Source organism: Pezoporus wallicus, unplaced genomic scaffold (assembly GCF_028554395.1).
Source record: "Pezoporus wallicus isolate ANWC-B61680 ecotype Strahan unplaced genomic scaffold, APGP_CSIRO_Pwel_v1 contig_5418, whole genome shotgun sequence".
NCBI lineage: Eukaryota > Metazoa > Chordata > Aves > Psittaciformes > Psittacidae > Pezoporus > Pezoporus wallicus.
In genome coordinates this window covers 4,401,472-4,428,160 of record NW_026640709.1, presented here as the reverse complement: position 1 = coordinate 4,428,160, position 26,689 = coordinate 4,401,472, and the positions used below count along the sequence as shown (strand labels likewise).

The following is a 26,689-nucleotide window of genomic DNA, read 5'->3' as shown; positions in this document are numbered from 1 at the left end:
TCCACCTGAGGTAGGAATAACTAATGATGTAACCAAGTTATCAGCTACATGTTTTGACATACTGGCAGTGCATGAACTAATGCCTTGTAACTGCAATGCAAGAAGAAATAGCCCCTCAGGATAAATTCTTTGGAAGTCTATGTGAGCAAAGCAACGAAATGTCTGGATGGAAAAATCTAGAACTTTTAAATAGGACTGCATGGGACTTAACCCTGATGGATTTTCCTGTGTGTTACATGACTTGAATGAGGTAAAGTTTGTCTGGTACTGATTGGTTCTACCAGTCTTTGCTAATTTGCCCTAACATTTAAGCCAATTAAAGATGCAAGCTATAGAGAAGAAAATACCATACTCTTCTATGCACTTCCTTGCTCTCGATGGCTGATAGCACACAGTTCTGCACATGATATATGCACACCTAGGACATTTCAGACTTCAATCTCCTCACCTTTGGACCACATGATTTTTCAATAACTGCTTTCATCCACGGCCTCCCGTGCCCAAAGCTGTGCCTCTGTCTTTTCAGAAAGCTGCCAGGTAAAGGCAGCATTAAATAGGTTCAGCAGTAAATAGGCCTTCAGAAATCCAGCTGGAATCCTTTCCTGTCTTTCTCTCCAGCTGCCTCTCCAATACTTCTCTCCAGCTGTCCACCAACTGCACAGCTTTTGGGGTAACTACTACCCAAAATTCCCATTTTCCCCAGTACCTCTGCATTCACTGGAATGCTGTGGAATATCTGGGCTATTACTGGCAAGGGATTTCAAATGCCATATGTTATTTTTTGCATTTACAGCTAGCTTATGTTGCTGTGATGGGAGGCAGACCTTTTCTTGGTTTCTTAAAAGCAACGTACTAACATTAAGGAGAGGCGGTGCTCCTTCATGAAGAATCTGCTGAGCTCTTCTAAGCCTACAGAACATGCAGCAATTAGGTGTCATCTAAGAAGAGCTATGGGGCTTCCTTTATGAAATGAAATTAGTTACTTCTAGCATATAGGTTAAAAAACCCACCAAATCACCAAAAATCACCACCACACCCCAAAGTAAAGCATAATGAATGAGAAAATTACAAATTAAGACACAAGAAAAGGTATTGTAATTCACAGAATCACAGAATGGTTGAGGTTTGAAGTGACATGTGGAGATAACTGGTCCAACCGCTCTCCTCGAGCAGGACCCCATAGAGCTGACTGGCCAGAACCATGTCTGGATGACTTTTTAATATCTCCATGGATGGAGACTCCACAACCTCCATGAGCAGCCTGTACCAGTGCTCAGACACCCTCACAAAATATTTCCTGATGTTATCTACCAAACACAATTTTTTGGTGAATGTTCACAAAGTATTTCCTGTGTTACAGATTGTGCCATTTGCCTCTTGTCCTGTCACTGGGCACCTCTGAGAAGAGCTCTGTCCTTTTTGCATCTTCCCTTCAAGTATTCATATACATTGAGAAGATCCCTCTGAGCCTTTTCTTCTCCAGGCTAAACAGTCCCAGCTTTTTAAGCCTTTCCTTGTATGCAAGATGCTCAAGTCCCTTAATCATCTTCATGGCCCTTCACTGGACTGTCCCTAGTATGTCCTAGAAACACATCTCAAAATGTGTTCCAGGAAACATAGCTCAAAATGCACTAGATACTGTGGCATTTTCACTGTCTCTCATGCTTTCAAAAGAGAGGATGGTCCTTTGCAATGTTATCATCTCCAATGTGGCAAGTTCAGTAAAGGATCTCTATTGACTAAACTCAGTATTCCGCCAAAAAAATATCGCAGCATTGTTCTTCACAGGTTTTTTCTAGCACTTGCGGTTGTGTAGGTGTAAAATTATTTCCAAATTTTTTGCTCAGCTACATGGTTAATGCTAGCTTTTCTCAGCTGGGCAATTTCTGTGCATTTTGTCTTTGCTAACATTCATTTTAAGCTCAGAAGACTCATTGGACACCACAAAAGAGGACATGAATGAAGGACATAAAGACAGATTCAGAAAAAATTAGATGACCGTATTAGCTGCTCGATAATTTATTTCTACTATTTTCAGTGCTATGTCCACTGCTTATGGTCTGTGCTGGGCAGATGACAGAGGATAGCAGCATCCATGACAGCTCCCAGAAACTTAACCTAGAAAGACTATTTCCCCTCTAGACCATGCCAAAAGAGGCTATTACTCTAATTACAAGAAAATTAAATGAAGTCTCAAAGCTAACTCTTGGGACATACTTCAGCGGCAGAAGGTTGCCTGCATTCTATTTACACTTATTTGAGGTCAGGTTTAGTGCTTTCTATGATTCTGAAAGCACAGGAAGGAATCCTATACCTGTGGTCATATCTATATGAGAAGCATACTCTTTTGAGCTATACAGCAGCTTTGTAGACCTTTCAACTGTGCAAAGCCCCAGTGTTTGTGACCCTACATGTCAGGTTGCTGCAGAACAAGAAAAAGAGGAAGAGTTGTGTGGGAAGCGCATATCCTCTCATATAATGGCAGAGAGTCCATGTTTCAGATATGTCTCTGTCAGGGCCCTTTTGATTGCTGGATTTACACTTCTAAAGAGCAGCCCAGTGCAGCAGTTTCTCTCCCACTCCATGATTTCCCATGGCCCAGACTACAGCTGACTGACAGATTACAGATCAGACTGCCTAGGTCTGTCTGGCACAAAGGCTCATGAAGCAGAACAGAAATTGTGGGGCCCAAAAGTAAAGCTGCAAGTGCATGACTTGTTTTCTGAAAATACATGGGACAGTGTGAGAGAAGTCAGACAAATGTCTCTTTCTCAGTGTTTAAGACTTGGCAGGTCTGCTAGCTGTAGAGCTCAGCAGCTTATATAGCAACTTCTCTATGTCGTCCAAGTTCAGTTGATTATTCACTGCAAGGCGGCCAAAAAAAAGTGATAGAGGGTAATGAAGTCATAATGCTCCCCCTCCAACACACTTCGACTTGCTCTCCCATATCCATATCTGGATTTTAATGGGACTCTTTACAGGTTCTGTGGATTCTGATATACAGCTGCAGACTTTCTACATTTAAATTTGTTCTGTAAAAAACAAGGGCAACAAAAGGAGCTACTTTCATTTACTGGAATGTAAATAGGCAAGTATAACAACTATAGAAATGGTAAAAATTATAACATACATTTACTAAAATAAATTGTTCATATGATGTACTTTTCTATATTTCTATGCAATTTACTATTTTCAGCTTTCCCAGCTATGGCTAAACCAGGGCTTTGCAGGGGAGTTTGGAAGTTCGGGACTTTGTGTTCTATATTAATACTAAGGCTTTTTTTCAGCTAATGGAATTGTTTAAATTACTTTTCCCCATTGCTACCACAATCATTATATCATTAATAATACTTACGCTTTATTTCAGAATTTCTGTCTTTCATAATAACAGTAGTAAGCTTGCTCTGCATAGATTTTGCCTCACCTAATAGGTCAGAGCATGACCTAATATGGTATTTCTGACAGGTCTGGAAACTGGAAGATGAAGGAATTCACATGGACTACTCCAGTATTTTTTCAGTTTCTGCTCAGAGTATTTCTTTTTTGCCGGCGCAATGCACCTGTTTTGATAATCTATCCTTGGAAGTTAATGGAGCCTGTGAACTTCCAGGTGGCTGTGGAAAAGAAGGCTGTGTAGTCAGCAGACCCGTATACTGACAGTCTGATGAGACTTTCTATTGATTTCTTATCCTGAGACATCAATTCACAATTCCTATATGATCTCTTATCATGTGACTTGTTTCCATCAGTCACTTGGTTTACACACACCATTGGTGAATAATGCCCAAAATCATACTTCATTTCCATTTATTTATATTAAAAAAAAAAACAACAACAAACTCTGCTGCTAGAACTCTCATCAACTGCATTAAAGTAGTAGGAGGGAATGTACTCACTCTGAAATTACTGATTCTGTTGAGAAGCAAACCTTTCTGAAGGTAGAAAAAATATTTTGATGGATAGATATACACAGCAAAATTAATTTGCCAAAGGAGAATTTGCAGAAATGCTGGTGGGGAAAAAAGTTCTATCTGAACCTCCTACAGATACTTGACAGATACTTCTGAGACCCACAAAACAAACTGAAGAGAGAGAATGTAAGGAAAACTGTTTATTTTGGGAGAAGAAGGACAATGTAGAAAGGAGAGAGCAACCGTAGTCTATTTCCCCGTTTCTTCAATTCATGACATGCCAGTCCAGAAAAAATGTTATGAACATTCTTCTCTTTTTCAATGTGGTGGTGGAAACTCAGCATGACATTTTTTCTCAACAGTGCCTAAAATAAGGCACCTGAATCCATCCTTGACCATCCATTATTCTTACCCATTTTAACACAAAGGATTTTAACCAAGAGACATCATTACACTTGGCGCTGCAAACATCTGTGCGAAGACAAGGACTTAACAGCAACATGTGATCTGATTTTCTTATTTACTAGGCACTCATATACATTACGGATTTAGTAAGCGACACAGGGATTGAGCCTTATGGAAATCAGGTAGATAATTTCGTAAACGTTTTATTTCAAACAAAATTTTAAAAGTATTTTTCCTATTTTACCTGACCAACCAGGTGGTAAGGGACAACATTCTATTGATTACTATCATTCACTTTGTAAAGTCCGCAAAGCACTTAGAAAATTACTAAGTACAGTGTCCAACCATAGTGTCTCCCAAGTTCCTACTGCCTACCCAATTTCTTCCTGCAGATTCAGCAGGGTGTTGTCATGTTTGCCCTTACTTTCTGTGCTACATTGTTTTGTATTTTTTTGTGCTTTGTTAAGAGAATGAGAGGTATCATCACAGAAGTATCTTCATTTGGATGGTGAGTGAAATGTTTCCTGCACTCTTGTAAGAGGACACGTTGATGGTTCCTGCAGTTAGGTGAACTACTGAGATTTATAATTTCATTGTTTTCTTTTTTCATGTGATGTCTGTGGTAGGCCTAAAAATCAGCAGTAAGCACACTACTGGAATAGAGAAATGCCTTTTCTTTACCTCAGGAAAATACCCATTGTATATACATATCATGATGCAGTCTTTAATTTATGAATGCATACAATTTTCTCTCTCCTCCAGTGAAAGGATGCAGTCTTCATTCACCACAAAGGCAATACATACAGGCTGGAACTGAGAATGAAGAAAATATCTGGCATGCTGTAACTTCAGAGTCCTTCACTTAGCAACCTATGAACTGTCCTTTGGGCCTAGCTATTGTTTGTATATGAGGTCATAACACTACATCAGGCAAATCTGAAATTGTATTTAGTTTTTTGAATATGCAAATATAATATAGCTGGTTTACAATGGAACTTTGCTGTTGTCTCTCAGTAGTCTCAGAGAACCCCACTTGGATTACTACTGTCACAAAGGTTGTATTTTACATCTCATACTGCTGCCATAGCTCCCTAAATGTTCAGTCTTAGTAGATCCCTAATTCTGGTCACTGCTTCAGAGATCCAATACCTGAAACATCTGCTGGCCTAACAAAAACTTAAAAATTTAAGACTGAGCTATCTTGTCACTGCATGTGGTATGTGACTGAAGTATAAATATTTCATTTGATATTTTTTATCTTATTTGATGACTTAGAAACATCAAGACAAGTTATCTAAATACTTCCAGTGTTACATTCCTATCTCAAGTTTTATGTCTCTAATACCTATCACACTGAACACTACAACTTTCCACCCTCCCTTCATCCAGAGGAACATTTATCTTTACCTCTCACACACACACACAAAAAAAAAATCCTCTCATAGTAGCAATATGTCTGTTAAACATACATATTAAAAATAGTCTCTGTAGAAATCTAACATACTACACGTTGATATAGTGCTGATCCAGACATTCATTAAAAAGAGCTTCCCCTTTCACTTCCCATGTAAATATTTGGAAATAGGGCTGTCTTATAAATTTGTCAAATGACATCTAAAGTCATGCTGCACTGCATGTCCACGTCTTCTTACATTTCTGCCCTGACACTGACTTGAATTTGAATCAAATCAGCTAACCTATCACTCAGGGGCTGCACTGAGTGACCTATGTGAAAATAATTTCAAATCTGCTCCCATAGCCAGGTTTAGAACCAACTGTGGTACCAAGGGATCACTTTTCAACAGTGCTCACCACCCTCAATGAGCTCTTTTAAAAATCTGGGCCCTGAACACAAATGTTTGCCTCACATACCCTACCAACACTCCTGCTGACACATTTGCTGTCTGTCTCAGCCGAAAGCACTGAAGAGCTGAGCAACTTGCAAGACAGGTTTGATGATACACCCTGTGGAAAGGCTTGGATCCCTCTTTCCTTTGAACAGCTCTGTTGGTGTTTAAGAAGAGATGTCAGTCTCTGACAATCTTCAAGGGCAATTTAATTAAAATATTTATCTGTTAAACAAACAACCAAAAAAAACAACAAAAAAAAACACCCAAAAAAAAAAACCCTGCCAAAATCCAAGCTTACCCTCTCTCCATACTGAAAGCTTGTAACTATCTTTGTTGGCTCCAGCTCTCAGAGACGACTCTCCATTAGCTTCTTTGGGACTTGGATTAAATCCTAAATGTATAAATCATGTCAAAAGACCATATAACATATTTTATTTGTATGAGATATGCATGAGGGGTCATATCAGTAAACTCCCCATTGCCATTAATGATTCGCACATGTGTGACTATATATGTATATATACACCAGGTCAAGCTTAGCCTGTGAACCAGTGGACACACCAATTCTGAAATCCCTGCCAATTGCACACATAGTTTCCACAGGTCTGACTCTGTTCCTTCCCATTAGGAAGTGAGTAGAAACTCCTGAAGCACTAAACAACTTTTAAACTCCTCTGAGGAATGTAAACCAAAGCAATTCTGGTCAAAGTAAAAGATCTGACAACACTATGTTCAGCGTCAGTACTGCCCTGTTGTTTTGGGGCTTTTCCCCTACAGCTCATACACCACCCTTAGTCCTTTTCATTTACACTTTCGTAGTACATGCACAGATACTCCAGTTTGTTGTCTTCTAATGTAGGCTAAAAAAAGAAAGTTAATGTTTCAGTGTAGGAAAAAACCCTCAACCAATGATGCATGTAAAATGCTGTTATGTTGATTGAGCAGCTGGTTTTTTTGGTATGTATCCCAGATGTTTCATCAGTATGGCAACACCTTAAATTATACTGTCTCTGAACATCTTGGACCAGTCTCACCTGGTCATATCCTTAGCCTGGAGACCTCAGCCTTAAAGCACCTCTCATTACACAACAAACCTTAATGATTTTATGACCTAACATTTTTTCCTTCGTATAATTTAAGTAAGGTGCATAGGCAAACTGCTAACATCTGTTATCAATACACTGTTCTTAGGGACATGGATTTATCAGATATATAGCTTCTCTAAAAGTACACATAGAGGTGTATTTCTAATAGCTTACAGCTAACAGCAGTCATTTAAGCTACATACATAGAGAAATATTCACATCTAACTATCGTTTGTACAGCTGTGAATTAGTTTCAGAATAGTCCATAGAAAGAACACTAAAATGGAACAACCTCCTCAACATAAAAAAAAAAAACAAACAAAACAACCAAAACCCCCTGTTTCTTTAATTATTTTATTGTCAGCTTTATTTCCATCTGCCTGGAAATGATGCTTGTCTATTCTAAACATTTATAGAGCAAATTAATCTGAATTCATATCCCATACTGGCCAAGCACAAAGATGTAGGACAGTGGCTCCCACCAAAAGGTCATGACCCAGTTCAGGTCATGGCATTTATGAGATAGGGTCACAAACCTAGCGGAAATTCTATTGCAGAAATGGGGTTTGCAACCGAAAGGGAAGTCATGAACCTAGAAGACCAGCTAAAAGGGTACTGACTCTGAAGTCATACTATTGCTGGACCTCGTCTCTCTGATATTCATTCAACAGTTAAAAATCCAGCTGGTTTAAAACCAATAAACAGGCAAGAAAGGGATTCTCAAATATAGGAATGATCACTGGCCTCAGCATATTAATATTGAACCTTGGTTTTAGAAGCAGAATCAAAAACAAAATTAATAATCATCTTTAAACCCTTTTGTGTAGTATTCTTCTCCACCAGAAAGTTTATTCACATGTCTACTTATTTCTATAATAAGCCACAGAAACAATTTTCTGGTAATATTTTAAGTGCTTCAGAAAGTCAAGTGGGATCTCTAGATAAAGACTTTCACTCATACTAACACACAGGCAAAAGTAATTTTAATTATTTCTTCAAGTTTTTGACTGTTGGAAGACAAAGTTTGCCATTTGCTGGGGAAATTATAGAAATGCTTTTAGTTTATTTAGTACAGGCATTACAGATACTGATTCCAAAGATAAAAATAACAACACAACAACAACAACAAAAAAAAAACAAAAAAAATCCCCCAAAACAAAACAAAAAACCCACAACAAAACCCAAGCCTGATGGTTTGGGTAATTTTTATGAAAAAAACTTATAACTGCAAAATAACACGATAAGAATTAACATCTGGAAAGGTATTATGTTCTTTCTTTCTAGATGACATGGATTTGTTTTTTTTAGGCTCAATTTCTGAAGGCTGACTATAAGCCAAAAAAAAACCCCTGAATTATTCTGCATGGTTGGTTTCTGGAGATGTCACCTAAGCATCAATCAGTGTCAGAGGAAATCAAAGGATTCCCATTTCAAAAAAATTGGTTCCAAAAATTGTTCTCAAGGCATAAGTATGGTGAAGACGAGGTGACCGTAAGCTGCTTTTTTCATTCCCTGATTCCAGGAACTGTCAAAGGCTACAACAACCTCAATCTAAACAATATAACTTGGAGGTCTCTCAGAGTTGCTGTAAATCTACTGGCTGATAACAGACGCTTAAGGAGTTCAGCTGGAAATCAATGGAGCACATATGTGCCCTGGATATAGCCTGATATGTGTACACCCAGTTTAGGGGTCTTTACAAACCTTAGTTATAATTGTTCACCATACAGTGACCATTGTGGTGTGCTGACATAAGGCCCACTTTCTTTTGAGGCTAAGTTTAAAACAGATTGTAAAAGTGCATCGAAAAGTTTATAGGGGCGCTTGTGAGTATGTACATAGCCACTAAGGAAAACAGTGTTGCTATCTAAGCACTGCAGGCACTGATTCCTTTAGAGTTAAATTCAGTAAAGATAGAAATCAACACTTTAAAGGTGCCTTTCATGGCATTCAGAAAATGCAGATCATGAATTTCTTTATTGAGCAGAAGTAAGGGCCTAGTCCTAACATGCCAGCATAAAAAAGCAGTGCTCTTAAGTCTACACATTAGATATGCCATAAATATTCATCAAGCACATACTGGCAAAAGCTGGATTTCGATGAAGCTGCATCATTTTTGCCAACTGAAGACCTTCCCCTGACATCTTCCAGTGGCCAATGTACAGGGGCAGAGGACATGGATGCTTTGCTGGACTGGGAGGCAGCACTGGAAGAGGCTGCTCAACAGCAGAACTGACATTTGCAGGTAAAGGAAAGGCATCTGGCTAATGCAACATGTGGTGGTGGCAGCATAGGGGAGGTGAAAGAAGCCCTATTCCCCTGGGACAAAATGATGGTCAGTCATGCTTCCTTCTGGGAATGCTTCTGGACTGCACAACAGGATACTTTCACATTAATAAACCCAACATGTGTTTATCAGGTATGACAAAACATATGTCAACTTATTTTTTAATCTTTCCTAGATGTCATTCTCCCTATCTACAGCACCAAAATTCATAAATGATAAAAACAGAAAAGATCTCATTCATCTGCACATATTTATTAACACTAGGATTTTACCTTAGGCTATTGGCTGAAAACCTGTTTGGTAGTTTTTATTCAAGACAGATTCATATGACCACGACAGTGTGCTCTGCTCATTGATGTAGTCTTGGGCATATACACAATTAACTCTCCCTCACTGCACATCAGTGGCATGTTAAGTTTTTCCTAACAAGCTATGTGGGTGCATATAATTTCACCACAATATATGGAGCATGTCCAATAAAAGGAACATTGATGGCTACTTTAGTTCTACACTACATCAAGATTTTATACAGGCTGGACCAAAGAGAAATATAATGTGATCATTAAAGTAACTACATTCCCCAAGCCTTTCACAACAGTCTATACCCATAGCTAAGACAGAAAAATCAAAATCAATTATATCTGAAAGGTGATGCATAAGACAGGGAGTGAAAAAAACCAAGATGTTTGTTAAATATTAAGTATTTACATATGCTCACTGTATCAGCTGCATCACAGTGCAGCTGTTTGCAGGGCTGAAAGCAAGGATGTCCAAGTTTTCCAATGATTTTGGTAGAAACTTGCTTACTACACCTCCCTGCGACTGTATCCTCTGTTTTTAGTGTGACATTGGTACATGCTTGACAAATGTAATTATTCCATAGTTACATGAAATCTGGTAAATAGAATCTCAAATTAAAATGCCATTTTCTTTTCATTTTAATCCCTTCCCTCAGACCAGGAGTACTGACCACTGCTGAAAACAGCCCTGGGACCCAGTATCCTGCAATTCCACAATAAATCTTGAAGTCCCTAAAACCCACCAGCTCCAAAGGTTAGTCTTTTAGGTTTAAAATGAGGATATATGGATGAGGTATCTCCAGTGCCCCAATTCCATGCATGCCAATGAGCTATTTTCTAAAACTAGCCAAAACCAAGCTCACTTTACTCTCTTGCACTCTAAAAGAAGCACAGAAAGCTTTGGCACTTTGACAAATGACAAATCCTGTTGCAGCAGTTCTTTAAATGCCAGGTCAACAAAATCTGACAAACTGCTGATGATGAGTGAACTCAAAGTGAGAAATTAGGTGGGTAACGGCTTTTCAGCTCCTTTTGGAGAACTCTTTTGTGGGAACATAATTCAGTAATTTGCTTTTCTGTAACAGACCACAATAAACACATAGAAATTTAAAGACAGCGCATGGAAGCCAGAAATATCCAAAGACAGACACTCCTAGAGGCCAAATTCTGCATATTAAAATGTCCTGGTTCAGTAAAGCACAAAAGAGTAAAATATAGCAAACAGGTTTTCATTCTCACATTTCTCCTTCATTGATCATTACATTACTTTTTACATTTTTTGAAAAAAAAAAAGAAAGTAATATTAAAGAATTTCCCAACTTTTAAATAGTAACATTACATCTTTCAGGCATTTAATAAATTAAAAAGAAAGAATAAGGTATAAATAAGAGGGGTTATTTGCTATGTAATATTGCAAACATTGATTTTAATATACAGTTCAAGGATTCATGAACTCTATAATGCATAGTAGAATTTACTTAAACCAGTCCATTCACATAGCTCTGTTGTCATCACATATGACCTCCGCTCCACTTTAATTTACAGACTATCGCAGAAAACTGTTAGTCCATGTTATTATCTCCCTTTTGCAAACTTTGCATTTAATTTGATTTTACCATGGTGTAAATTACATCCATATGAGACTTTGTGTGCAATCTTTATTTACCAGCTCTAAAAAGTTTTTTTTCTAGTAACATGCACTACTACCAGAAAATGGTACCTAAATTATGCCCATAAGAACTTCACTGTCCTCACTGAATATACTTTAGCCAATACAGATTAAAAAAGAAAGCTGCTACTAGGCTTTGCTTTAAGTTTATATGGTATTTATCTGAGTAAGTCAAATTTTTTATCATCAGAGGACAGTGTTGTGGAGGACATCACAGATGCACACAGTCACTTGCACAGGCAGTGCAATGACATATGCAAATGACATTTTCCTCTGTGATTTGTCCATGCAATATGAATCTCTTTCATATGCAAGTGACATTGTGCAAAATGAGCTTGTGCATTCACCTACCGAACACTTGTGCCAGCCTCTGTTATATTGCTGCTCTTCCTCACCATTAAAATGGCCTAATGGGACCAAAAAGCAGACGGGCTTACTCAACTGGAGGAGAGCCAGCAATGCTAGATCTACATCAGAGTCCCCAGTGCAGTGGCATGTCAGAGAAAAAAGAAGAGCTGATCAGACCACTGTTGCTTTCTGATACCTCTAGCTACCTCTCACCTACACCAGAGCTGGTGTAGAAACAGTATCTGTGTCAAGCTGCCATAGCCAGATATTTTGCGGTCACTCTGCTGTGTCTTAGTGACAGCTGAGAATCTAAGTCCTCTAGGTAAAGTGCCTTTATATGTTAAGGAGATCTCCCACAATATGTAGCTGGTGTATCCCTAAATAAACTTTGATGAGCCACCTGTAAGGAATGAAAGTTAGGTACTATTTCAAACTAGTGTACATACTGTTCATACCCTCGTCTTGTTGCAGTGGAGGAAAGAGCTGCAGTTAACATAGCTAAAGGGAAATAATGATTACACAAAAGCTACCTTTCCAGTTTCATTGTTGTATAAGAGTATAGATACTCCCTGCATTGATTAATTTGCTCCCTGAAGGGTCAAGACCTGTTCATCTGACCTACATGAGTAACCACAGTAACTTCAGCGGGTGTAGGTAAATGAACTGAGTAGAACTTGGTCTTAAAGCATCTTTAAACAGTTTAGTATCAAAGAGGCAAAGTAGCATGATAAAGGCAAGGGAACCCTTTCTGAAAAATGGAAAATGTTCCTCTTCTTCTGCCAGAGGTATAGATGGGCTTGATGGATGCAGCCTATTGCTTGTCACTGTCAGGAGTAACCACGCTGACTTAAGAAGTCTTGAAGTAACCAGCAAACTACGGCTAAAGTATTACATGCAAGTCTCAGCTTCTGATAACTGTACATGTACAAGTATTTGCAATGTCTCAAAAACATACTATGTTGACTCAATGTGGAGGGTGAGGGGGAGAATCAAGTAATTGTTTTCAAGAATGAGTGTCTGACCTGCAAATAGGTTATGGAAAAAAAAACCAAAACAAAACATAATTCAAGAGGTTCAGAAGTGTCATAACAGATTAGAAAAGGGATTTCTCACTAAAACTTTGCTTTTAAAAACTCAAGTGCCTTGAAGTATGGATTACTGTTAGTTAAATACACATATACATGAATTAGTGGCAGTAGTAGCGATGCTAGTGAGAATAAAACATCACGTATTAGACAGCATCAGTCTCTGAACCTTCCTAACACCAAAAGAAAATGCATATATCACACGGCCACTGAGATAAAGTAACACTCAGCCCTAGAGGGCACAGATTTCGTCTTTATGTAAATCAGTGCCTGTCATTGCATGCATGATTCACTGCTCAGAGTGTACTCTTCTGTGACGAATGAGTCCCGCTTAATTTGGCAGTGATTATGCGGGTTGCTGGCCCTCTAAACCCCTTTGAACTTGTAATTGCTGCTGGTTTAAATAATGAACATTAAGGGGAGGTGGATTCATAAAACTGTGGATAATTACAATTTCTTTTCTTTTTTCCTTTGTTTTTTTTTTTTTAAATGGAAATAAAAGGCTTCTGAGGCTGCTGATAACTGTATTGTACTAGCCTGTTACTGAAATAAAACTGCAGTCACGTTCAGTCTCAAGGAAGGAAAGGGAGTGGAAAGGAGAAGAGGAAAAAAGAGAAGGAGAGGGAGATCAGAATGGCTTGGATGCCAGTAGAAAAGGAGGAGCAATGGCATTCATGAATATTCATAGCTAGTCACATCTGTAGCAGGCTTGCTTTCCACCTTTTTTTCTTTACAGTTCAACATGGACAAGAAGTGTTAACAAAAGAAGGTGATTGTACAGTTCTATCAGGCTCCAGGTTTAATCTTTACAGCGCATATGGGTGAACTTTTTTTTTTTTTTTTTACTTTTCAAAGACTACCATTTTTCAAAAACTGCAAATGCCTGTAACCAAAGGAAGTGTTCCCCCTCCCTCCCCCCGCTGTGCTGCTTTTTAAAAATTATGTTCCTGTAATTATGAATGTGAGGGAATCTGTTGCCAAGGAAGCATGATGTGTAACATGCAGCAAATTTGTTCCTCCTCCCCTTTATGAGCACTTTACTAAATCCTCCAATATTCTTTGATCCAGTAAAATTTTGATTTGCATGTGTACCGTACTGAAACAACAGCAACAAAAATTGTTATTGAGGAGGGGACAGAAACCAAAGTCAGCCAAGTCAGGCAGCTACTACCCAGAAACAACAAAGAATGAATGATAAATTTAGCAGCCTCATGTTCAATTTTCAAACAACACAGCAGAGATTTATAGCTTTGCTGCTCCCATGGTAAACGAACCAGCACACAGAAAGCGTGTCTGGTTTTGATTTTGCTGTTTTCCCCATTTTTTTTGTTCTTTGCCTATTTGCAGGTTTGTTTTTTTTTTTAACTCTACATTTTCTTTATCCTGGTGTGAGATGAATATCAAAGGCCTAGTGCTGTTGGTAAGCCTCCAGCATACAACAGCAGCTCAATGGGATGTTATTAGAACCTGCGTCACAACATGGCAGACTGTGATTAATAGCAACTCTATCAACGGTAGCAACTTCTCAACAACGCCCTCCAGCAGCTCTAAAGGGGCCATGTGAAGAAGAAGGGAGAAAAAAAAAAGGAATAAAAAAATGTCTGCAAGAACTAGCTACTAAAGGTTCAGCTTTGCACGGGATTAGATTATGTCAAACCTGTATGACTGCTTTCAACCAGAACACAGTGGGGATGTTTATTTAAAAGCATGTTATCAAATGCATGGGTTGATCAGTGTTTTATTTTGCCAGAGCCAATCATGTGAAGAACAGGATTACAGTGATGGAGAACAGGATACTAAAAAGACCTGACCTTGTATTAGAGGTATAAACAGGGTTCCCTTCAAATGAAGAAGAAAAGGTTTTCCTAACACTTCATGAAAATTTCTAAGGAAGCTGTAGGGCTGCTAAGTTTTTCCTGTTGCTACATAAAAGAAAGCAGGTTTAATTTTAAACCAGGAGTAAACTGATGTCCTTGATCTCTCTTCTTTTAGAAAGAAGAGAAACTTAAGTCCACACAGTAAGAAATATGAAGTTTATTCAAATGCGCCATCCCATATCATAAAATATTCTAATAAATATCTCCAAATATTCAGATAAAAATTATGATGTTCCAGCTGTAGCTCATGAGATTATGGCTTGATCCATAGCAGGCCCCCCAAAAATATGTAGATGCATCGATGTGCCTTAAACGCTACGGTCTGGACATAAACTTCCAACTCAAAAACTCTTTAAACTTCTACCTGGCAGAAATTTGGACGACATACTGGACCTTCTGGGATCATCCTATGTTTGCACCATTTCTTGGCCCCATCACCACCTACTGCTGACCCTTATCTGGCTCAGTAGACCATTGGTCTGGCCAACAGAGCAGATTTTATTTAGTCAAAACCAAGACAAAAACATTTGTTAAAACATTTCATATTAACTGATCCTTCTCCAAAATCTTTTCTGCTGCTAAGTGGTTTTCATCTCTGTTAACAGCATTTTTAACATGCTAATCATTCTGCCATCTTCTGTCTCTCAGAAGAAGGGGAATGTTCACCTACAGATTTAAATGATGTTAGTAATCTCAGTCACAAATTACAGTGTTGGCATAGCATTTACACTGAAAAAAAGTATGCAGAACTACTTTAAATGCATACATTAACGTTGCAGCAGATTTAATCCACATCTTTGTGAGAGAAGTAGCAGAAGAGTAAGACCTGGAAGACTTGTAGTAGGGTTGATTAGGAGAAAAAGTAATCAGCAGGTGAAAAGAAAACCAAAACCAAAACCAAAATGGAATAGCTCTGCAAATTAGATGAAAAGGTTAGAAATGAATAGGAAGGCTGGGGAGCACTAGTATATTGTACTCGCCTCCTTCAGGAGTTAGAATGACATAGTCCAGATACTTGCTGTTGGCCAGTTTTATATCTAATGGTCCTCTTATCCTTAATCATCACACTGTTAGCTCTACTGAGAGAGCAGGGGTTATACAGTGTATTGAAGTCCAGAGGCAAAGGAGTGTATACAAAATGCTGAAAATCAACACCTGCTGAGCTATAAATAAAATAAAAATACATTAAAAAATACAAGCAACTTTTTACTTCTTTCTCAAAAACACACAACTTACTCAACAAAGCACTGAAATATGCTGCATTTGTGCCAAAGGCTGTACACTCCCTTCAACCTGTTTATCTTTGAAGACCATAATTAAGGAGGACAAACTCGCATATAGTCAACACAAGTTGTGAAATAACAGCATTCACAATTTTTCTCAAATACGCCTGCTTTATCTGAGAATCTTGCTTGATTAAAATTGTGGGGCAATCAGCAGCTGAATTAAGAGATTACTTTCTGCTGCAAAAAGACAGCCTTTACAAGTTCTACAAATGAATAATTCGGGCTCAGTTCTCAAATGGGTCCAACATAAGGAAACTAAAGGCTTCTGCTCATGTCTTTCTATTCCCAGGGCTAACTGGGGACTAGTTCAGTACCTAATACCTCTTAGTGCCTGCTCCTAGGTTTGCTGAAGCACCTTTGTTAAACCTTTTCCACACAGCACTTTCATGACTGCCCAGCCACTCTGTTTCACATAGAAATGAGAGGCAGTGACAACCTATTTTTAACTGTGTGTCCCCCCCCAACCTATCACAGTTGTTTCTGCTAAGAAATATGTGGTGGTCGCCTTGCTATGCTATCCTCAGCGTTCCTTATAATGGAGCACTATCCACACAGAGAAAACCTCTGACTTATTACATCCTTAAGGCACAGTTCCACAGACTCAGGTAAGTATTTTCTTTCCCAGCAAAAATGACTAATTGAAAATGACCTAGGAAAAGTCAGGAAAGTAGAATAGGGCATCTATAGAATAACTGTCACAATAGTGCACTATCATAGTCACTTTTTATAAAGGTGGGAAGAGTGAATAGAGGGAGAAATAACAAGTTTATTCCTAATCCTTTTATCGAGATGTAGCCAAATTCACCAAGATCTGTGAATAGTGCACAAGGCATAGGAAAAAGCAAAGCCGACACAGAAAGAAGCATAGGGCACACAGCCTTCTAGCAGAACTATGACAGACCAGCAAGTGTCCTCTGATTTCCCTGGGTAGAGAAAAAAGCTACAAAATGGCAAAGCTACAGAAATATGGTTCAGAAAGGTTGATGGCTTTGCTAATGGCTTTTATATCAATATCTTATCAGCATTTCCAAACACAGAAGTTTGCGTGGTGCTTCAGGATTCTAGGGTGGATGAATGAAGACAGATGAGAAAGGGGGAAATAATGTATGGAAACCCTCAATTCCCTAATGTTTTATCCCACACACCTTTTTTTTGCTGAGCAATAAATAATCAGTACTAACATTAAAACAATTTTGCTATCTCAGGGTCAGATTCTGGTAACAAATGCATGGCCTGACTGGCCTGCAGAAACACATTTGAGGACAGTTTGATCCAATCTGTAATACTGGTGATCTGCAAGTTTGATCTAAACCAAAATTATTATTTCTGCTAGGAACATGGGAAAAGCTGGCATAAAGAAAAAGCTGTGACATGAAGCATTTGTTTGGATCAAGTTCAACTTACTCCTGTCTTCTGTATCCTCGAGTGTGATTTTCAGAAATAATCAAAACAAAAGTGACAAAACCCAAAAACCACAATGAGCAAACAGCAGCTTTTAAGTGCTGTGGGAACAGAGACATTTGTTTAAGTAACCACTGTTTAAAAAATGCATACATAGTAACACCAAAATAAACAGCTTGCAATGTTGTTTATTTTAAGATACACAGTACTAATGTAAAGTGCTGCATGCACTGAATTCAGGGTGTACTAACATTATTTACAATTCTGAAGAGCAGTAGGAAAACTCAGCTCCATGCCAGAAGACTGTTCAGAGAGCAAAGGTCAGTACTTGCTGCTTTCGTAGCTAGGAGGATTTCAACACACAGCCATGGAAAGCTCCTGCTCCCTTTTTCAATGCAGGTAACTTTTGAACTGTATATCAAAACACTACAAAAGGTACTTCACACCACTGGCATCTTTAAAATGGACACACAAGCCCATTCCTGGGAAGGACAGTTAAGAGGGAGAAAAAAAAGACCTTTGCCCTGTCACTTCACTTCAAAAATCTTCCAAACAGGCCCGGCTCACTAGGCTATATTGAGCCACATAGAAAAAAATCCCCCAGAAGAGAAGAACAGTAACAAAACTAAGCAGTGGTGTTCTGAAAAGTGACTGACTTACTGAACAGATTTACGTCCCTGTGTGTCTGAACTGTATTTGATTCTCTGCTGACAAAAAAATGCCATTGACTTCAAAACATAATAGAAGTTTGTGCTATTTTTCTTCATAAGCCAGCTAGCTATAGGAAAGAAAACTGGACTTTATTCTGGCTGCTCCATCATCTATTTATTATTGTAATTGCATAGATTTACTATTGTAATTGCAACATTACTGTTATTGTATAATCCCTATGACTGCCAATAAATGAGCCAGAAAGAATCCAACTTGGATCTCAGATCCCAGGCTAAATTTATAATTCTGGCAATGGTTAAAAAAAAAAAGAAAGGCATTTTTCTGCCTTGCAAACTGAGCTCATTTGATCTGGAAGTCATTGAGACAAATGTGGAACTCCACAGTTGCATTATTACAAAGTAATGTTCAAAAGCAAAATTTAGTTTTAAATTCAAAATACAGTCTCTTTCTTCACGCTTTTAAGGAAAGCTGTGTGTGAAATTCAGCAGTCTGAGTCAGCAGGCACTCAGTCAACATTTTCTTGGGGTCATTCTGCCTTTCTGAGGGCCCAGGCTTTGTTTCGAATCCTGGCATCAAATTGCCATAAAAGTCCGTAAGCGAAAAACACATGAAAAGGCCATGTTTTCAACCTGTTTTGGCATTCAAATTTCTGTGTAAATTCATAATCAACCTCATTCTGCATTAAATTTACGTTGGATCCACGTCCTTAAAAATTACTGTGGATTCTGAATGCTGAAGCAACTTTTGGTGGTTTGGGTTGACTTTTCATAGAGCTATTGTTGGAGCACGTACCAGAAATACTGGGGAACACTAAACTGCGTAAGGGTTGATTTCAGAGCTACACCTTTCCCAGATATTTGTGAAACTTCACATGCTGTGAAGGAAGAACAGGGAATGTATTGTGACACAGTCTCTATCCCTGAATATCTGAAAGGCAGGTGTTTTTAACATAAGGTCCTCAATACAAACTCACTTCCATTGTTGGTCTGACAGAGCCAAAACCTGGCTGACCTTCAGCATCCACTCAAACTCCCAGTGCCTGAATAATCAGTAATTAAATATTTCTCTTAAGCTTAATTCTTCATTTTGGATCTCCAGCTCACTTCTAATTTGACTTTGTAAGTTAATTTTGTAATTTTCCCACTGACAGATAAATGAAATGTCATTTCAAAAGCTGAAACAAATACAACAAAAAATTAAACCTGAAGGAAGACAAATTTGGAAAGGTTTCCTTCTGAAAACAGCTCTAATTTCAAGATATTTTTCAGCTTTTAATCACTAATAAGAAAACATGGAAATATGAGAAATGCTTCAGGCAACACTACTTTAGTGTTAACTCCAGGAATGCAAGATGTTTCTCAGCAGTATTTCTTCAAATGTTTTTTTGGAATCTAGTTGTAAAAGTGCTAAGCAAAGGCACTTCCACAGATTGTTCTACAGTCTCAGTGACTGGAGTTTGGGTTTTTTTTTGGTTGTTGAATTCCATTATTCCTGCAAGGCATTTTGTTCCCCTTCAATAATTTCTCCTCCTGTCTGTTTGTAGCCTGTGCTTATTCACCAATTCAGTATGTGCATTCTGTGTCTATGGCTAAATCTTACATTTTTGGGATGGATGGGGAAAGTACTGGAAATAACAATACAGCTCTCATTTCTCTCATCTTTCAGCCTCTATTATACTTTTTTGGGAATAAGGCCCCTAGTAGGCAGACTCTCCAAACATCCTTCTATATCTTTTTTAGACTCTCACCAGACTAGCCTCAGGCTAGTTTCATAATCATCAAGAAAAAAACCCAGTCCTGATGTTCAGCATGAGATCATAACATGGTGATCTCACTCTGAACACTACCTTTCACTACAGCAGCTCAATTGACTTCTTTCCTTAGAACAGTTTGAATTTCCCACCAGCTCAGTTGTGTGATATTTGGCCTCTTTTAGGCAAGGTTCTTTTTCACAGAGTGAGCCTACAGGGCACTGAGTAGAAAGCTCATGAGCCCCCAAGCCCTGTTTGAAAGAGTTTTCAGTCTCAGCAAGAAGTCTGCCACAAGAAGCGCTTGTTCGGAAGGCAGTAGAGCATGCTACAGCATTACCATGTTGGAGAGTGCAGTATCATACATTTTCATCTGGGACTTTGAGTAGGATTCAGATCCCAGGAGCTAAACTTGGGATAGTTTAACAGTTCTAAGGTTATGCTTCTTCATACCCGTGCTGGCAAAACACCACAGTCCTGTTTGTTTGTAGACATTTTATTTTCCTGTTGCACATACAGTTTTGCAGTGGTTTATAGAAGGATTTCATCTCCTTTGCAAGCATTACTGCTTTCTAAATGGACAGCTTCTGGGGCTGGGAGTGGGTAAGAGAGAGAAAGAGGTAAGAGCCCTTTTTCTCTGAAATTTGCCTTCATCCAAGAGCATTGTGGGATAGAAGTTCAGGTTTCATAGAGCCAGGCCACCTAAGACTAATTATAGCAGTGAATTGTCTGCAAATGCCTAGGGTAGATATGCACCAAGTAGCTGGATTTTTCTGGTCTGAGAAGTGTTTGTTTGGCATTTAATGGCCACCACACAACACACGCATACAAAGTAGGTCCTTTAAAACTGAAGTGTAAGTAGGTGTACAATGTGGAACAACATGGACTGTTTAGGGTTGTCCTAAAACTTTCATCCCACCTTCCACAGTAAGGTTCATACCAACTTAGGAAAAACTCTCTTTCCTAAGAGATGTTTGTTAGTTTATGCAGTAAAATGTCCATGTGGAAATGGAAGAAACAGAATTGAAAAGAGACAGACCAAGTAACACAACTGTTGGATTAGTCTGCTGAACACCAGAGGAGGGTGGAAAGGAGAAGTTAATTAAATTATTTCCCCCCTTTTTGCTGTTCACAATTAACCTTTCTTCACAGATGTTTCTATTTCATCTCTGAAACAGGTCATCAGAATATCCCATTAGAGTTGAAATGAAAGCACCCTCTAAAAATTTAGATTTTTGAAGAACCCTTAAATTCACAAAATTTCTTTGCAATTTATGAGTGCTATAATTCCTATATACCTGTGCATTCCTATGCACCATTCATTTGCTGACTCTCCCAAACACTTTCATGACCACATAATGTCTCTCATTCTTGTTACTATCACACATGGTGACCTTTCTCACTATTCACATTCTATATTTTGGAATAGTCCATTTGTGGACAATCAAAACAGCTGTCAGCTGTCCGCATGTGCTCCTCATTACACAGGGAGCTTCCCAACATGGATCAACATGGCTCAGTAGCGTTTGCATCCCTTGCTTTTTTCTAGGTCTTCACCCTCCTGCTTCCCATTTCTTATTCAAGTGCAAGTGGGATACACAAGTGGGAAGCACCTGGATGAATCAAAAGAGGCAGTAGAAGGATCAGGCTGTCTGGAAAGCTTCCAAAGCCCTATTGCACATCAGGAAACTCCCTAGGCTGTTGAGGAGGGAAATATCCACTAGTGACTCCTTGAAGTACAAAGGTGCGTTTGTTAATACTAGTGCACTACCCTTATTCTGACTCTTCCCCCTAGGCCAGAAGTTGGTGCCCAAGGTTCTTTCTGTTGCCGCTTTCTGGGGAAGACATTTGATACCATTTGCATGCAATAATCACCACTTCAGGTCACCAGCAAGGAAAGGACCTAAGAAACAAAAAAACAACTCAAGCAGGAACCACTTGAGCTAAAGCAGCTTGCAACAATCAAATGCTGTCATCTTCAGTGTAGACCAGAAAGAACATAACGCTCTTAATTTTATATTAAATGCTCCCTCATAAAAGGAAAAAGACCTTGGACTTTCAAAGCCTACAGAAGTTCAAGTATTTGTACAAGCATTGCATGTCTGTCATGCTAGTTCAGCAGCAGGATAAAACCACAACAGAAGTGCAAGCCTCTGTTACATTCAGCTGATGCTAAGTATAAGACACAGGTCTCACACAGAGTTTTTCATCTGTAAATAACAAAAGCACTCCTAAAAGCAGACCCATTATTATGCCATACTGTTTAAACAGAGAAACTGAGGCATGGTGCTTTGCCATGGTCATAGCTAGAAACTGAACTGAAATCTCCCCATGCCTGCCAGAGCTCACTTGTGCTAAGGCATCCTGGGGACAATAGTGAGGGTTCAGCCACCAGAGAATGTGACAGATAGCTGCGCACTCAATAAACTTGTCTTTCTATCATAAAATAGGTAATCCTTGAAAGATTTGTTAAGTATAATCTGTGGATAAAGTGTCTATCGTGTTTAACACATATTAAGATGCAAAATCGTGTTTGTCTCCCATTATGATTTCACTGCTTCATTTTGTCTGGCCTTTTCAAAGGGACCAGAGTTCCACTGGAATTAATGGAAGCAGGTCTGAGAATGGTGCACACTGTTAGGCACTAATCTGTGAATTATCTTCAAATATTTGAACACAGAGAAATTAAACCTGCATTTTTTATCCTACCTGGGAGGAAAGAGAACCGCTTTTATAAAGATCTACATATGTTCACAGAATGTCAACTGAAAATGCAGATCACATTGTCTTTGGGGGTTTTTGAATTGACATAACAAGCTCCAAAGTAGTCTAGACTAGGCCATGATCTTACAAAAATCTACTCCTTTCTTATACTTAGTATACATTAAGAAGTGAATAGGAGCTTTACCATTGCCGTCCAGTTTAGTCAGATAGTATTTTCACAGTATATCCACACTAGAATATCAAGCTGCCACTTTGAAATGTACCTCAGACGAACTAAAATCTTGATCCAGGTGATAGCCAAATTTCTATAGCATTAAAAAAATTAATATATGCAGATTTCTTTTTTAAACACTAAACTATTTGCTGCTATTTACTTGATCACTGATTCAACGTGCTAAGATTGTAAGAGTATGTCATGAGTTGTTAAACCTTTTACAGACATAAGTAGTCAACTCTACAAATAAAACACATGCTCTGAACTGCCATCATAAAAAAGGTAAAACCAAGATTTAAAAAAATCTTTATGGCATTAAACAGTGAGTTGACAACTTCTCATCCAGTATTAGACAAACCAAATGAAATTAGTGCTGGCAGATTTGGGGCTAGCAGTTAAAAATAAAAATAGCAACTCTAAAAGCATAAAACCTGTATTGCCATTATGCTTAAAGACAATAATAAATCTTTAAAGATGCCAATGATTGCCTTGGATACTAGAAATGACTATGTCAATCTACTCTAAAGTATGTAACGCACGGTATTCTAAGTATCCTAACTCAAGGCAAACTCCACAACACCGTAAGTAATACCGTCTGCCATAAACTACTCTTCATTAGGCAACAATAAGAATCCACATCGCCATTTCTTAGCAGTTGTGGAACTGTTGGCAGAAACAAGGTTTTGTTTTTTTGCAGTATAACTCTAATTTTACAAAAAAACTTCTTTGAAACCAATTACTCTGCTCATGGGTCTTGAAAGGAAGGTCTTGAATAAACATGTCCTGAGGCAAAACTGAGAGGCAGTATCACTTTGCACAAACAACAGCAATTGCTTTTTCCCTAAAAATATATTTTATATATACATACACTCATGTGCACACACTATAGGGAAAGGTAGGAGCTACAATTTTTCTAATGACAACTGTTTGAAAGAGTGGAACTTGAAGAGACTCAAAAAAATTCTCACCTCTATTTGAGTGATTCTGATTTTCAAAGACTGCAATGCACAACATTTATTAGTGCAATTTTTCAGAGTGTCTAACCATTATTTATAATTGTATATACTTTAGTTAAATCCCCTTTTACCTTGTGAGCCTCGAAGTCACAACTTTATATAAATGAATTATTGTCACTACTACTTCCTTGTTTCAATTACTTTAAGGAATTCATTACTTGGACTTTGGTATTCTTTTTTCTTTTCTTTTCACTTATTTCCTACACTGACTCTGCAAAGCTTTGTAATCTGACAATAACAACCAGAAAACACCAGTGGCTGATGCTACCTTTTACAAGACCACATTCAGCTTGCTCAGCTGAGGCTTTTTAATCAAGCCTCAACTAAAATCAGGCACATGTTTCTCGTTACAATCTGTTCTCAGTAATTCCCTGCTTGAAAATGGCAGGTAAAATACCAAATTGGGAAGTAACATCTAGCCATGTTATCTGATGGCTTGGCAATGGCTGACCTCATATGCCACAAGAATGAAATTCAGGTTACTGCAGTCCTGACATGTTGTGTTGCCTGTTGATGATGAGGAGGCAAAACCAGGCAAGGTGGTGAAAAAAAAAAATAAAATAGAGAAAGGAGAGGTGAAGGTAAAACATAACTAGCTAACATCAGACAGAGTAGTGTGAAAAACTGGTACAGCAGGCCTGGAAAAGGACATTAGGCAGGCTCAAGAGTAAATCATCCTGGTAGAGCTGTGAAAGGACTATGCTGCAGCCCCTCAGCCTGCTAGGGATTTGAGGAGGGAAAGGGAAAGAATGGGAAGGGAGAACCAGAGGGGAAGGGTGTTGTGTTTCATTTTTTCGTCCTTTGCAGGATTCACAATTTGGGGATTGTCTGGGGGGTGTGTGTACACATGCGTGTGAATTTCACCCTATATATATAACTTGGAATCTTATTAGATAACAACTTGGTGACACTGCAAATCCAATATTTCTCAGAATGCTATTTTTGAAGCTGAAACACACAACATATTTTGATCTCCAAAGAAGTACAATAAAGATTCCCCCCTTCAAAATAAAATGAGAAGTCATAAAAACCCCCAACCCTGGATGCACATGTAATAATTTCCAGGCAGGCTTCCTGTGGTTGTAGCCAATTATTTAAATTTCGGACTGTCTCTTTAATTTGAGGAGCAGGGAGAGAGGCGACAGATGGCAGACAGAATTGACTTATGTCCTCTATTCTTCTGCAGAAGAAGGGGGAGTGCAGAAAGTTTGATCGAGGCAGAAGCTACAGTATGCAGGCCTGGCTATAACTATCTAATAGGTCTTTTGACGGATCGGTTCAGAATATTTAGGTATTTTTCTCCCCCAGACAGGCTTTGTAACAAACCCACGGTCCTAGAGGTTGCCATGGGTGATGAGAGAGCTGACATCCAGTCCCAACTACAAATAAGCACATGACAAATGGGCCCAGAGCCCTCCAACAGCCCTGAACCTTGGTGACCCCCTAAAATACGCAGTCTTTCCATACCGATGCCCCCCCCCAAAAAAAAAAAAACCACAAAACATTACTGAGTATGTTTTTTAAAACTGAAAGCTTGCACTTAATTGGAAACACTTTCATGTAACCAAAATGCTTAGGACAGCATGTACAAGTAAAAATAAATCACGCAGCATTGTTATTTAATGCACTGTGACATCATTTCCTGAAATTAAACAGAGATGACACAGATTCAGACAGTCCCTGCTAAGGTTCAGTTCAAACAATTCACAGATGTTTTCCTCCAGCCAGCAGAAAACAATGCAAGGTTTAAAGTACTCCTCTCCCCCTTTCCCTCTCCTTCTCTCCAGCCTTTTTGCTGGTACAAGGAGGTATGGCAGTTTTATAATACATGCTCCTGCAAAAATATTCTTTTTTTAATTTAATTACTCAGGCTGTTGTACTAAATAGATGGATCATTGTGTCACAAAAGCATCAATTTTTCAGAAGAAATAACAGATGTCTATGTAACAATGATTAGATTAACCACTCCCAGACAAAGCTAGCTTTTGAGGCCCACACACCCCATGACCCCAGGTTCCCTCTTCTGTAGGGGGTGGATGTAGAAATGTCAGATCTAATCTCAGATTCCATTTTTAAAACAAACAAAGCCCCACCCCCACCTCATTTCAGCTCTTTTCTTTTAAGACTGTGGCATTTAAAAGGTATATGAACATTTGGTCTGTTACTAGATCTCTGGGACTGATTTCATGGCCAAGGACTAAGAGCACTTAGACGATGAAACATTTCAGCCTGAGATCAGAAGTGGCATTTTGAGAAGGATTTCCAGTTTTATTCTGTCCAGGCTGGTGACGCCATACCACAGGCAGGCAGGGTAAGAGGTGGATGCCTGTGACATTTGGCAGGGCTACACTACCACCAGCAACAACAACAAATGTGAACAGCAGCCACTAGCTCTTCTGGTGGGTGACAAGATCAACTTTGGGGTACAAAGACATGCAGCTCCATCACCTTTAGGACCACAGGTCAGGGAAGTTTAACGTTCAGATACTGATTTTTCTTTAGCAATAGGGTGAAATCATTTAACCTCTCCTCACAAAGTTTACCCAGCTGAAAAATGAGTGCAATATTATTTTTCAGGGCACACTTCCATCTGGATGGTGTTTGTACAGTCTGAAATGTCTGTCCTACATCAGCAGGCAACTTATTACCTGGCTGCAAATTCAGGAAATGGTCAGCCCTGCCTAAAAAGCAGACCTGGAATAAAACTGTACCTCAGGCTCCTCCAACTCTCTTGACTCCATGGTACACTGAAGCAGAAATGGCAGCCAGGTGAACCCATATGCAAGGTGTTTTACAGGAGAATTGAGGACATT

General features: G+C 38.7%; 1 protein-coding gene across 12 annotated transcripts in view; it reads right to left on the bottom strand.

The window, feature by feature from the left end:
• Positions 1 to 26,689, bottom strand: part of MEIS2 (Meis homeobox 2) — a 175,414-nt gene that overhangs the window by 90,934 nt on the left and 57,791 nt on the right. The gene's annotated exons all lie outside the window — the stretch shown is intronic.